Below are 14792 nucleotides of genomic sequence, written 5' to 3'. Positions count from 1 at the left end.
CAGCATACCTTTCTCATTCATATATCTGATGTCATTCCCTTGTGGAAAATGATTTTAAGGTACCTTATAGCCTTCTGAACAAAGCAATCCATTCGTTAAACTCCTTTTTTTTTTTTTAATTGAACATACATTGTGTTGAGGGATGAATACCAAAAATAAGTTGACAGGGTCTCCCTGGTGTTGCATGGAGTTAAGTCTTAGCACTAAAAAGCTTTCTGCAGCCAATGCAGCATGAGTTTGATCCCCAGTCAGGAAGCTACCCACATGGTGCAGGAGACCTCTCCTGTCTTCCCTGCTGCTCTCCTTAGCAGTGTATTTCCATCAGTCTGCCTGTTCCGTTCCCCACTCTGTCTCTGGTGATTCCTTTCACACCCCACCCACCTCTGGAGTATACACCAGCTCTTGTATGCATGAATAATTGAATATTTAAAAAAACAGAATCTATGACAAACACTCTCCCCTCATCAAGCTCTTACAAGCGAGGGACAGGTGCCATACAATTACAGGGAGTGTCTATATCCTGAAATTTATAAACTTACTCAAATTAGCAATTTCACAGAGAAAGCAGTGGATATTTAAAGAAGTGAAACTAATTTGTACCATACTTATAAGCCACGATACATTTGTCCAAACTCATTGAAAATACTAAACCAAAAGTGAACCCCAATGTAAAGATGGACTTTGAATATTAATTATAGGTAAGTTTGGGTTATCTTTTGTAATAAAGGATAACTGCAGTGTAGGCTGTTGATATTTGGGAGACTATAAGTGTGAGGGAACAGGCAATATATGGGAATTCTCTGTGCTTTCCTCTCAAACTGGCTGTGAACATGAAAGCACAGGGAACCAAATAAGTTATCAGGGGAAAAAAAATAATAACAATACAAAACACAACACAACAAAACAAAAACAAACAGACAATTATAAACCAGTGATATCCTGCAGGGGAGGAGGAGGGAGAGGGATCAGAGAGAGGGAGGAGCTCAGGGGACTGTGGTGATGGTGCAAGGGTGCATTGGGGAAGGAAAGAAAAAAGGGGAAGAAAAAAGCAAACATTGTTTAAAAATGAAAAAAATGATGTAAAATATATAAATAGAAAATTTAAAAATAAATAAAAATAAAGTTTATCATACAAAATTAAAATTAATTCAGACCCTCTTGTCCTATCTCCAGTTACTTATTCAAATAGCTGATACATCTTAACCCTCTCTATGCTGAGGAGACCCCCCAGAGTTTTTATACTGAACAGACTTAGGATAGCCATTTCATTAATGAGATTCAATGGAATCTCTAAAATCAAGTATAGTCACAAAGTATAGGAAGCTAATTGCAAACCTCTGTTCTGGGTTGTGAGACTACTGAAACTGACAGTGGTAAGATAAGAAACAAACTCAATTTACAACTGGCATATTGTCTGTTTCCCAGTTGTCATTTTGACAGGAGCTGTTCAAAATCTGGAAGGAACTCTGTCATGACATCTGGAAGTTGCTTTCAAAGGTTTCCAGCTGTGTTTGCAAATTGAGATTTCAGTTTGGTCAGATAATATAGCGAACTTCCATGCTCCTAAGCAGTTTTGTGGCATTTGAAATGATTTTAGCCACAGAAATAGCTTTTCTGCCAGCAACTTAACCAAATATAGTACAATCATATAAGAAAGTCTTTTATCAAATAGCCCAAAAAAAGAAACACAATTACAATTTCACACTTTGCTGAGAACTAAATGGCAAACCAATATAATATTGAAAAACCAATGCTTTAGAAATGATTTCCTACCTGGTAAAATATATTTGATGTTATTTCACCAGGTCAAAGACTGTTAAACACTCTTGGAAGCTGACAGAGAAGTTTTCATTTGTGACAAAAGTTTATAATAATAGGCACTAAATTTTATAAAGGCTACTCTTCAGAAGCATCATGTGTTTGAGTATTGCTAAGATATTCCAGATCAGTACTTCTGAATTTAATTTATAATACAGTGACACTCCAGCGGAAGGAAAAACTAGTAGAGAAATTTAACACAGTTTTAATAATAAGGGAATGAGTAGATATAGGTCATGAAGCTATGGAATTTCACTTTGTTATATCACAGTTGGGAAGATTTATACTAGATCACAATTTTTAAAATATTCTATTGATGTTCTTCACTACCTATAGCATCAATACTGTGCTTTTAAATCTTGTTTAGTCAAACCTTACTCCTGTGGAGTTCTGCAAATGTTTATGGTTATATTAATTGGTAATGTTTTTTCACCTTAAGTGATGCTTCTTTTTTAAAGACCAAGGAGAATGCGTGTTGTTCCACTATATGTTCACAAATATATTCAAGAATATTACAATATCTAACCAAGTAACTTTAACATTAAATGTATAAAACAGTGGTAGGCAATGTAAAAGAACTATGTAATGGAAAGTTTTTAACTGCGAGTAACAAAATATTTAATAGTATTAAAACTGTGGACATGTATTTTCTTTGGTTAAAAAGAAGCATTTTGCTGATTTGTAATTGTGAAGCATTTTCAAGCATATCATTTCAATCCTTAAAATAAACATGTGTAATGTAAACATACCTACCAAATTTTTATATATAGGAAATTTCAGTATCTTGACAATTTTGATCCTTAGAGAACAATTTATGCTTTCCTAAAAATAGTAGTATTAGTAGTATAACAGTTCAGGGCCAAGGGATATTAATCAGGGCATTTATGTTCATGTTGTTGACATAAATACACATACTGCTGGAAGAATTGACTCTTAAGGAAAATGATTCTGAAAGAAAATAAAAATCTCAGAAGTGGAGACCTGGGTCAGGAAGGCTCACCAAAAAGCTGGGTGGGTAGTGAACTTTTCATGATCCTGACTTTAGGAGGTGATATGGAAATAAATGAGCCTGTGGTAAATTGTATCAGAGGAACTGGTGACAAGAACATATTTCAGATAGAAAAAAAAGAAGCAAGATTAAATGATAGATCATATGGGCCAGATTAAAAAACAAAACCAAAAAATCTCTACAATAAAATAACATCATAGCAGGAAAAGGGCTGTTGAATCAAACTAATATGGGAGGGGAGGTTAAATAATGTCAAATTTTATTTATTTATTTATTTATTTATTTATTTTTTTGGAGGCATGTTTTATTTATTTATGCATTTGTTTGTTTGTTTTGTTTATACATGCACTGGGTACAGGCAGAAGTGCGGGAGGGTGAGAGAATTCACCAGAGCCAGAGCAGGGAGCAGAGCAGGCAGAAAGACCGAAGTACACTGCTGAGGGGAGCAGCGGGCGGCAGGAGAGGTCTCTGAGCCATGTGGGACCCTCCTCCGGTGGCCGGAGAGCAGCCGGGGATCGAACCGGCACAGCAGGGGCTGCGGGCAGCCTCGAAACCCAGCGCTCAACCGCTGCGTCACCGGGGAGGCCCTCAAATTTTAAATAAACCGATTTGAAGAGATATGTGAACCTTCAGCTATGCACATTCAATGAAAATCATATAGAAGTGAGATCCTTGGAAATTATCAATATTTTTGGAGGGATCCAAGATAAAACAGTGTGAAATTAACCTGGCAGAAGACATACACTTGTTAGAAAAATCCTTGGTTTATGCAGCTGTGTCTCTATCAGTGCTTGTTTAAAGATTCCAAAATCTGTTGCTGATCAGTTTAATTTCCTTAAGTGTAAGGATTTAAAGGTGGGAGCAAGTAAATTTCAGTTTACATGGCAGTGTTTTAAAGAAAGAAATTATATGGTGCCTAGTATCTGCTCCTACAACACAGACCTATTTCTGTTCCCTGTAGCTCCAAGCTTGATATACTTGCTTTTGTGTTTGTCATTCTGATTAAACTCTCTCTTTGAATCTCTACTCATTACTTCAAGCTATGTAACTTCAGAGAAATTATTTAATATTTATGTGCCTTATTGTCCAAATTTGTAAATAAGGATACCATATATACAATCTACTTACAGTGTTATTAGCAACACATAAATTAATACAAAGGAAGATCTCAAAAAGATCTTAAAAAGATTTCTTTTTTCTGAGATCTTTTTACATTTTTACATACATACGTTCCTTTTTACATCTATACATACACATGAGCTCAAAGAATTCTGACATTAACTTAAGAATATCTATTTTTAAGTTGTGGAGTGGTTTGTCCCTGGGTCAAGAAAAATAAGAAAAGTTTAGAAACATCTAAACTATTTGAGAGCCTCAAATTGATCATTTTTGTGAATATCGTGTGATCTGTCAAGTCCAACCTTGCCTGCTTCAGTCCACAGCCACACAAACCCAAGCAGCTCTTCCTATTATTTTCTCATCCAAACTTCAGGCTAGAATTGATCCTTCCCACAACAGAAACAGCAAAGTTCAGGCTCAAGGTCAGGCTCTCATTCCCTTGTCAGTGTTCTTCCTCCTTACCGTTGACTTATGTCTATTTCAACTTCATTTGCTCTGATTATTCATTTTTGTGCATTGCCTGGTTCCTGTTTGCCCAGTTCTTTTGCAAAACCATTCTGCTTTTCGGGCCTCCGCAGTGGCGCAGAGGTTGAACGCTGCGCTGCGAAGCTGCCCACAGCCTCTGCAGTGCCAGTTTGATCCCTGGCCACCCGCGAGGTTCCCACAGGGCGCGCAGACCTCTCCTGCCACCTGCTGCTCCCCTCAGCATTGTACGTCGGTCTGCCTGTTCTGCTCCCCGCTCTGGCTCTGGTGAATTCTGTCACCCTCCCGCGCTTCTGACTGTACCCAGTGCTTGTATAAATAAATAATTAAATCTTTTTTTTTTTTTAAAAAGAAAAACCATTCTGCTTTTTTTGGTGTTTAGGGTAGCCTGAGCACAGCTGCTGCTTAACTTTCAACATCATTCCTTTTTGCATGAGCTGAGTCTGACTTCAGTACCTAAATGAGCCCTTCTTTGGATTATTTCAAGGATTTTAGACATTAACCACTGCTTTGATGACAGGGTTCTAGTTGAAGTGCAAATCATAATCAGATTTATTTCTATTCACAACAATGCTCTGCTCTTGAGAGTTGTGTAGTTATTGTTTCGTTTTCATCATCTTCATTGTTTATCTGGGCATGGTTAATTGACTTCCTCCTTTTTGTTGAAGTCCAAAATGTAATCTAGTGTATAAAAGATAAAGATTTTGTTCTCCTTGTAAAGAAGATTGGGGATTTTGTACTTTCATTTCCCTCTTTCCCAAAGTGAATTCTTCTGATATTTCCAATGATTAAGAAAAAACTGGCAAAGCTTGGCTATATCACATATATGTTAAATATATGAACTTGCTCATGTTATATGTGTATTACATCAAAATTATTCTGACTATTTCAAAGTGCTTTCAAGTACACGAGCATAATTTCTATGTCCTACTCATTCATTCATTTATGCATTCATTCACTGAAAAAATATCTATTGAGTCACACTAATTGTCAAACTTTGTTGTAGAAGCAGAAAACAGAACTGAGACCTTTCTGAGTCAGACAGGGAGGTTTGTACTGTTCTTTTGGACAGACTGCAATTGCGGTTCAGAAGAATTGCATAACTCACCCAACTTCACATAGCTAATGTGAAGCTGAGCCAGAAGTACAACTGTAACCTCTGAAATCTTTTTCAGTTCTATTTGTGCTATAGGTGTAATACAAAGTTTCTCAAATTCATAAAGTGTATTGACATTTCAGATACCCTTATATGGCTATAAAATGTAATCTCGTGATTTAGAATATGATTCAACAATTAGGTACAGCATGATCCTAAGTAAACAGTCATAAAAGTTGTATTACTGTTTAAATAATAATAAAAATCATACTTGAAAGTGTATTTTTCACTTCTGTTCATATTTAAAATTTTATTTATTTATTTATACAAGCACTGGGTATAGTCAGAAGCACGGGAGGGTGAGAGGATTCACCAGAGACAGAGCAGGGAACAGAACAGGCAGACCGATGAAATACACCGCCGAGGGGAGCAGCGGCGGCAGGAGAGGTCTGAGCACCAGGTGGGATCCTCGCTGGTGGCCGGGGATCGAACTGGCACTGCAGAGGCTGCAGGCAGCTCAACTGCTGCGCCACCAGGGGAGGCCCTCTTCATATTTTAAAGGGGTAACTAATTATGCTGTTAATGTGTGGTCTGATCATTTGTCATTCCTCATTAAAACAGTATATTGATTAATAAGTATGCTTTAATTCCAACTTATTAGTCTTAGAACAATAAATGAAAGTCAACTAATGCTTTCATATAGAATAGTGTTTTTATGTAGAAATTATTTGACTTTCTAAAGGACATTTGGCAATGTGCAGAAATTTGGGTTGTGCTATTGGCATCTAGTGAGTGGAGCTCAGGGATGCTGCAAAATAGAAAAGCCCATACAATAAATAATTATTCTGCCCCCAAATGGCTATAGTGCAGAGACTGTGAAATTCTTATCCAGTAACATGTCTGACAAATTTTGTGAAAAGTCTAAATTGTAAAATAATTAGGTTTTGTAAATGAAATGTTAGAGTGGCATTTTGCAAAATTAATTATTCTTTGAAGCAGATAGCTGTCACTTGGCCTTTAGCTACAAATGATTTACATAATAGTAATCCATTTGTTTCTTTTTATTATAGCATTATTAGCACAAAAATTAAATAGAATAAATGGTCTCCAATAATAAAATAGTTGATCAATTTTTCATAGAAACACAATTTGGAACATTATTCTATAAAGAAATGGTGAGGGCCTTCCCGGTGGTGCAACGGTTGAGCGCTGGGTTGCGAAGCTGCCCGCAGCCACTGCAGCGCCAGTTCGATCCCTGGCCACCGGGCGAGGGTCCCACTTGGCGAGCAGACCTCTACTGCCACCCGCTGCTCCCCTCAGCAGTGTACTTCGTCAGTCTGCCTGCTCTGCTCTCCGCTCTGGCTCTGGTGAAATCTCTCACCCTCCCGCGCTTCAGACTGCACCCAGTGCTTGTATAAAATAAATAAATAAATAAATCTTTAAAAAAAAAAAAAAAAGAGGGCCTCCCCAGTGGTGCAGCGGTTGAGCGCTGGGTTGCGAAGCTGCCCGCAGCCTCTGCAGCGCCGGTTCGATCCCCGGCTGCTCCCCGGCCACCGGAGGAGGGTCCCACATGGCGCGCAGACCTCTCCTGCCGCCCGCTGCTCCCCTCAGCAGTGTACTTCGGTCCTTCTGCCTGCTCTGCTCCCCGCTCTGGCTCTGGTGAATTCTCTCACCCTCCCGCGCTTCTGACTGTACCCAGTGCATGTACAAACAAAATAAAACAAACAAATAAATAAATAAATGAAAAAAAAATGCCTCTATAAAAAAAAAAAAAAAAGAAAGAAAGAAAGAAATGGTGAACAGAACCTGAGGGGATTGTACTGAGCAAAGTATGTCAGAAGAAGAAAGACAGGGTCTCCTTGGTAGCGCAAGGGGTTAAAACGCAACCTATGACGCTGTCTGCAGTCACTGCAGCACGAGTTCAATTCCGGGCCAGGGAGATACTCACATAGCGCAGCAGACCTCTCCTGACTCACCTGCTGCTCCCCACAGCAGTGTATTTTGTCAGTCTGACAGTTCTGCTCCCCACTCAGTCTCTGGTGAATCCTCTCACCCCCCACTCCTCTGGCCTGTACCCCAGCTCTTATATGCATAAATAAATCTTTTAAAAAAAATCTTTCCTTAAAAAAAAAAAAAAAGACAAACGCCTGATAATTTCACTCATATGTAGAATATAAAGAAGCAAAGCAAAGGAATAGGCCAGAACAAACCCCCTGAATCTGACTGCAGAACTGAAACCACCAGAAGGGAAAAGGGGCGGGAGCAAAGGGCAGTGTGGTCTCCATGGAAGGTGAAGGAGGGCTATGTTTTGGTGGGGGGCATGGGATGGTAGAATCCATTCACAGAGGTGTGAACCTCTACCCCTAGCAAACACTGTAAAATATATAGGTACTGATTTATAAGATTGTACACCTGAAACTTACATAATATTATACACTGTTACTGCGTTATACAAAATAAGGGGGTTGCAATTGTATGGGGAATATAAAAATAAAATTAAAAAAACAAAACAAAACAAAAAAGGGGCCTCCCCTGGCGGCGCAGTGGTTGAGCGCTGGGTTGCGAAGCTGCCCGCAGCCTCTGCAGCACCGGTTCAATCCCCCACCGCTTGCAAGAGTCCCACATGGCGCACAGACCTCTCCTGTGGCCCACTCCTCCCTTCAGCAGTGTACTTCGTCCGTCTGCCTGTTCTGTTCCCCACTCTGTCTCTTGTGAATCCTTTCACCAGCCTGAACTTCTGACTGTACCCAGTGCTTGTATAAATAAATAAATAAATCTTAAAAAATAAATAAAATTACATATTAGAAAAAAAATGAAACTGTATAAGATCTAAACTTGCAAAAATAGTGAGATTTATATAACACTGGCATCTCTTCCACTTTTTCTTTTCCAGTTTTTTAACTTTTGATTTTTAACTAATATTACCCTACAGAAAACTTATAAAATAATGCGGAGAATTATTGTATATACTTCACCCAGCTTTCCCTAATGCTAGTATCTTGCTTTACTAAATATACTTATTAAAAGCAAAAAATTAACATCAATATTGACTAAAACAGGGGTCAGCAAACATGAAGAGCAAGATAACAACTATGGCAGGACTGTCACTGTGTTCATACAAACACACCCATCTGTTGACTACAACCCAGAACCAGAAATGTTCATTCCACCTTCTCCCATTCCTTATTTATAATATTTTTCTCACAGTTATGGACCACCATCTCTTATTTTGTACACTGTACTTGATCAACCCTGGCATACATAAAATAGTTGTCATACACAAACCCTTGTGAGGAACATTTACTGAATAAATTACAGTATTTATCTACATTTTTTTTTGTCTTTACAATACCTTGACAAAGCATTGTGTTTTTAAACTTAACAGAATGAGTATTTTCCTCCCCCTACTTCCATTGTTAGTGCAAAATTACTCACTTACTAAGAGAACAATATGGTGGCTTACATTGTCAGTGCCTATCCTCTGAGTGCTTTGGTACAGGCCAGAGATTTTATTTCTTAAGTTACTTCACCTTACAAGTTCTCATCTCCATTAATTCTTTTCTTAAGGCTTAGTCTGAGTTGGAGTTCCTATAAAAGCAACAGTCACGTAATTTAACATATTTTCAGTGTCTAGAACATACAAAAATAGGAGTAAATTATACTTATTATTTTATGAAGATTTTATCATTTCTAGCTCTATAAATTTTTGTTTTGGTATTTCTGAAAAGTAAATATGTGTGTGTGAATGCGCACATATACCCATATATTTTCAAATGTTCAATATCTATGTACATATCTACATGTATATATCTACATATCTATATTTATATCCATAGGAATATATCTGTGTATGTATATGCACACACACATATATATATGGAGAGAGAAAGAGAATGAGAGAGAACTCTGTGAATATGTTCTGGACAGGTTCTTATAAAATAATGCAAACCAGGAAGGGGATAGAGCCATTGGCAAATAAAAGTGAGATGTGGAAATTTAACAACTAGGTATGACTATTTATTAAGTGATCAAAGTTTTAATCTAAGTTACATAAAGTTGCAGTTAAGAGATTTCCTCTTAAAAAAGAAAAAGTAAACTTACCCTGACTTAGAAGCAACTTTCTCCACTGAAAGGGATAGATAATATGCTTAGCCTGAAAGCACTTTAAAACAGATCACCTTTTTTGATTCTAAATTCTTCTAAAATGAGATTTTCATAAGGAGGAGCCATAAATAGAAGTGATGACAAGAGGTGTCTTTCTTTTAGTGTTTATTGCCATTGTCTGACCTTCAAGCATATGGAGAGAATTTGGATTTGTGGTCTGTACCTTTTGACATAAACTATGCTGAACACATGGCCTTTCCAAAAATACTTCAGGGAATAGTTCTCTGAGTATCATTCATCATCTCTTGCCACAATGACATCTCATTGCAAAGAAAAGTAAAAATTGTTGCTCTCAGGTGGAATGTTGATAGAGAATAGAAAAAAAGTTAACTTGGTAGCTAATAAAGGACATCTGAAGATACTCTTCAATAATGCTGATCTATTTTGTCTAAAATTCATGCAGAGGAAATTACATGGAAATGAGAGATTTGTGAACACAAGTGGGAAGACATACATCTTTCCTTTCTTGGGACTTAGTCATTATGACTTATAATATGATTCATGTGACAATGTTTCTGATGATAAAGGAAATCTTCTCAGATACATTATAAAAAAGAGTTTGAAAGTTCCTTGTGGATTTCTGTATGTATGTGATACACATCTTGAAAACAGATTAAATAATGACTAATGCACTAATATCCTTTCAGTCTTTAGTGAATAAGATAGTTAAATATTATTTCATTTCAATTTAAACTAACTATGTAATTTCATTTGGGTATGTTTGGATAAGCTAGGTTTATTTCTCCTACAAAAGTAAAATATTTGAGTAATTATTGTGTAATGTATTCTTCAATATATTTCCTTTATAAAATGTTATATATCCTTCAAGTTACAGATCAATTTATTAAACAGGATTGGTGAAGTTGTCAATGAATCAGTAAATAATGTAGTATTTGGAGGAAGCTGTTTATAAGTCACGATTTTATGTTTTGTGTTTTATTTACAACGTTTCATTATAACATTATATAAGTTTCAGGTATGCTTTACTGAGAATCAACATGTGTATGTACTCAATTTAGTTCATTCCTAAAAGTCTAATTAGAAGTAAAACTAGAAGTATGACTATTTGGTGCCTAAATCTTTAGCCTGTTCACAATTCTACATGGTGGCATAGAGGCTGATCTGTAGGATGCTGCTCTGGATTTTTAATAAAGGAGATTCAAAGAAATGTTTTGATCCAAGGACCAAACACATGAGCAAGACAATATTCTCAATTTAAAAGACAATTTCAAATTTAGAGTGAATTATAGCATCATTATCCAGAGATGCCAATTATAGCATCTGTATCCAGAACATTTTTTTTTCTATGATGGGCTTGCTATAAAACCAGGAGATCTTTAGAGATCAAAATTGTTATCATCTTTTACTTTCCTCTATACCCTTTTCCCCATTTGATTATACCCACAGATCCTTTTGTACATACACCTTAATTACATTTGCAAATGAAGTTAAAATACAAACAGCTCTGCAATCACATAGACATCAATTTAAACATTTCTTACTAAGGTATCAACATCATATTAGATTCTTAATGCAAATAAATGTTGATGGGAAACTGATTATAATGTTTTGATATTTTCCCTGGTTCAAGAGGTTGCTAGAACATCTTAGTAGGCAGAGAGATATGCATTTAGACAGAATGTTAATATTATATCAGTTGATTAGTTTCATTAAAAGTTATTCTCAAACAGAATAACACCACCTCTCAAGGTCAAGTTTTGTAGTTGAATAATCAATCTGGATGATGATGATCCAGGAAACTCACTTGTTCGGAAGACTCATTGGGGGCGGGGAACGGTGTTTACAGGCTTTTATCTACTGTGGGGAAGGTACCTATAGAATAGTCAACCATTCCACTTTTAAGTGACAATCCTGAACCCACCTAAATGAGAATACTGGGCAATGCCTTTATTTTCTTCAAAATCCAACTTTTGATAAATAGATTTCTCCCACTACGCAAATGTAGAGCATTCCTGTGAAAAAATTGTTAACTAAAATTGAGTAAATTGAAGAAGTAATTACCATTTGCTTACATGGAAAATTTTTTTTTAATATTCCCACATCCCCCAAATATACTACCAAATCACCAAATACCACATAAAACTTAAAATAACAATATAGGAAAATAAAAATAATACAATATATACACAGACTGTATAAAGTAGAAATACTGTATGTACAGTAGAGTTTCACTTACCAAAAATAGAAAGACAGCAAGCACACTGAAAGGTTGAGAGGTAGTGAAGTTGGTCAGTTAGGCTGAGTTGTCAGGCAGAGGCTGGGAGGATAGGAAGTGCAAAGATGAGGGTGTAGAAGAGAGAAAAAATGGGTAATCGACTGACATCTTACAGTCATCTGAATTCATCAAGGCAGGCAGTTCCCTGAAACCTACACATTCTATGGCTATATGCTTCATGTAGAAAGCAGGGGTTTATTATCTGCTTGGCTGATGTGAACCATTTGAAATAGGGTACTATGTGTGACAGCTTAACCTTACACATTTTTCTATCATACAATTCTTTGTAGGCAAGCAATCAAAACATCCAGCAGAACTGTGCTAAACCTATGTGACCTTTCAAAATTAAGGTCCTACTTTTCTGCAATCATTACAGCACTGCCAATCATAGCAAAAATCTCAAACCAAGTGTTTCAAGTTCTGTTCCTGGATGACTTTGTGGTCAACTGTACAAAATTGTCACACAGTGTTTCACATTCAGTTCTTGGATGACTTTACTTTTGGTCCCTTTGTTATTGTCTTTGGTTTTAATTTGTGTCCTTTTCCCCTTGCAATTGCATTAGCTCATCATCTGTCAGTTATCGGCCATGAGATGCCAAAATTTCTTCAACATTATTGTCAACTTCCACTTGATTCCAAGATGCTGAGTGTAGTTCCAGGGAAGGAGACTGGGGGTGTCACTGTAGATTCTCGTGGCACACACTGCTTCTATAACAACTGCTACAAAATTAACATTGAACTCAATCTTCACTTTTCATCTTCTGTTGTAAAAATGAAAATACTTTCTGGTTTCTTTCAGTTAGCAAAATCAGGTACAGAATAGATCTTTCATGAAAGCAAAGTAGCGTGATAATATAAACTTTCAAAAAGAATGGGATGCTGGGACTAGAGGTCAACCATGGGAACTTCAAAAAGATATATTTATTTTTTCTCCTAATTATATAGTTGTTATTTTAAACTCATATAATTTCCTATTTTACTTTATTGTATTTTCCTCTTAACCAATTAATCATTCCATCAAAAAGAATGACTGTTATCAAACACTAGGGAAATCCAAGAAACTGTCAAAGTATTGAGGAGCCTAAGAAGACATGAAAACCAAACATAACATGGTATCTTGGATGGAATTCTGGGTTAGATGAAAACTAAGAAAATGCAAGTAATGTATGGAACTTAGTCATAACGTATCAAGACAGATTCATTTGTTGTGACAAGTGAACTACATCTAGTTTTTTAAGTGCAAGTACAGGAACCTGAATAAGGGTATATAGGACTCTATATTTTCTTTACAACTTCTCTACAAATCTAATAATATTTAAAAATTAAAATGATATTATTAAAAATAAAGAATGACTAGTCCTAGTGGGGAAAGGCAGTGGGAGAAAGAATTACCTGTTTAGGTAAAGCAGAACTAAAATACGTAGCAGTTAAATTATTTACGTGAGAATACTAAAAAAGAAGGTGTAATAATTCTTCACCCTCTTTTTTTAAGCCTCCCTCTCTGCACTCTTTCAAATTTCACTGCTTTGCTGTTGTGCTGCTGACTCAGAACAAATATGGTCCATGTTTTATTTTGCTTCCACTCACCATGGAGCTGATTTGGTAATGATCCAATCAGCACCTTTCTGAAATTGCCTTATGAGGAATGGTTTGCACATTCAGTGTTCCTCACACGGATGTGGGGCAGGTGGGTTCAGGTGGTTCAAAAGATTAGAAATAATGTATGGGTTATATGGAAGTGATTTGCACTTGCTCAGCATAATCACCAGCATGCTTCAAATAAGCCATTCTATCTCTCCACTCTCATAAACAGGTGGAAATCAACCAATTTCAACCTGAAAAAGTTGAAAGTGAAAGTATCACATGGTTTCCTTGACTATGCAGTCTTATACCTCCAATAAATAATTTCAGTCTGAAAAAAGGTTATACTCTTATATGGGCCATTTAGCTTTTGTTTAATGCAGAGAAGCAGAGTGCTGGACAAGCATCATTTCAAGTGACAGTATATATTTTTTATTTTTTAAATATCCAGATACATTCATTATTCTGATATTTAAAAATAAATTGTATTTATTGCATATTTCACATTTAGGAAAGTTATAACTATATCTTTGTTTACTTATATCCTGTATATAGGGGGTTATAACCATTACTCTGCCTAATAATCAGGTAGGAGTTTAATAAGAATACAGATAGCATAGATACATTCTTTGGGATGTTGTTAAGTTGGGGTAAAAGTGTAGGAATCTGCAATTCAATAAGTGCTCCCTGACAATTATGAAATAAGTGATCAAATGAATGTGATTTTGGAAATACCCCGTCTCACTAATGTCTTATTGAGAGCCAAGGGAAAAGAAAATTCAAAATATACCCCAAAGAGTTTTACTTTGCGCCATGATGCAAAAAACCATTTATTCTTTTTCATATTGAGATTGTATATTATCTCAGGGACTAGCACATGTACTGAAACAACCTAGTAATAGAAATAAAAATAATATTTATAAATATGACAGAATAAAACCATAACTATGATGTGACACATATTCTTCTAAGCACTTAGCATGTATTATATAATTTATATTATATAATTTAAACCTCAGTGATTGTACAAGTTGCCTGTTACAACTGCTACTACTGCTATTACTATATATATTTTATGGAAAAGGAATGAGAATCAGAAAGAGATTTCCAAAAAGAATTTTAGAATAAATCGAAATGATTAACTTAATACTTAGAACAAAACAAACAATGATTTGTAGGATAACGAAACCCACCTTACTCATATCCTTTCTGTGCTATTATTTTTGGTGCTCTCTTTTTCTCACTCTCATCAATAATTTGCATTAGTTATTATCTATCTCTACTTC

The sequence above is a fragment of the Talpa europaea genome, assembly GCF_964194135.1.
Source record: "Talpa europaea genome assembly, chromosome: 2".
Classification (NCBI taxonomy): Eukaryota; Metazoa; Chordata; class Mammalia; order Eulipotyphla; family Talpidae; genus Talpa; species Talpa europaea.
The sequence above is the reverse complement of the archived record's forward strand: the minus strand, read 5'-3'. Positions refer to the sequence as shown.